Below are 1,262 nucleotides of genomic sequence, written 5' to 3' on the forward strand. Positions count from 1 at the left end.
CCACATCTCTTATGTCTTCCGCATTGGCAGGCAAATTCTTTACCACTAGTGACACCTGGGAAGCCCCCCAAAAAGGGTACAAATGAACTTATTTACAAAACAGAAGTAGAGGTATAGATAAACAAACATGGTTACCAGGGAGTAAAGGAGGGGAGAGAGAAATTGGGAAATCTGGATTGACGTAACACACTACTATACATAAAACAGATACTAATAAGAACATACTGTAACTCCAGAAAGAAAGAATAGACGAAGCCAAAGCAAAAACAACACCCATTTGTGGATGTGACTGGTGATAGAAGCAAAGTCCAATGCTGCAAAGAGCAATATTGCATAGGAACCCAGAATGTTAGGTCCATGAATGAAGGCAAATTGGAAGTGGTTAAACAGGAGATGGCAAGAGTGAACGTCGACATTTTAGGAATCGGCGAACAAAAATGGACTGGAATGAGTGAATCTAACTCAGATGACCATTGTATCTACTACTGTGGGCAGGAATCCCTCAGAAGAAAAGGAGTAGTCCTCATAGTCAATGAACGAGTCTGAAATGCAGTGAAGTGAAGTGAAGTCGCTCAGTGGTGTCCGACTCTTTGCGACCCCATGGACTGTAGCCTACCAGGTTCCTCCCTCCATGGGATTCTCCAGGCAAAAGTACTGGAGTGGGTTGCCATTTCCTTCTCCAGGGGATCTTCCCGATCCAGGGATCAAACCCGGGTCTCCTGCATTCCAGGCAGATGCTTTAACCTCTGAGCCACCAGGGAAGCCCCTGAAATGCAGTACTTGGATGCAATCTCAAAAACAACAGAATGATCTCTGTTCATTTCCAAGGCAAACCATTCAGTATCACAATAATCCAAGTCTATGCACCAACCAGTAATTCTGAAGAAGCTGAAGTTGAACAGTTCTATGAAGACCTACAAGACCTTCTAGAACTAACACCCAAAAAAGATGTCTTTTTCATTATAGGGGACTGGAATGCAAGAGTAGGAAGTCAAGAAACACCTGGAGTAACAGGCAAATCTGGCCTTGGAGTACAGAAAGAAGCAAGACAAAGGCTAATAGAGTTTTGCCAAGAGAACGCACTGGTCATAGCAAACACCCTCTTCCAACAACAAAGAGAAGACTCTACACATGGACGTTACCAGATGGTCAATACCAAAATCAGATTGATTATATTCTTTGCAGCCAAAGACGGAGAAGCTCTATATAGTCAGCAAAAACAAGACTGGGAGCTGACTGTGGCTCAGATCATGAATTCCTTA

The sequence above is a fragment of the Bos indicus genome, chromosome 20 (assembly GCF_029378745.1).
Source record: "Bos indicus isolate NIAB-ARS_2022 breed Sahiwal x Tharparkar chromosome 20, NIAB-ARS_B.indTharparkar_mat_pri_1.0, whole genome shotgun sequence".
NCBI classification, from domain to species: Eukaryota; Metazoa; Chordata; class Mammalia; order Artiodactyla; family Bovidae; genus Bos; species Bos indicus.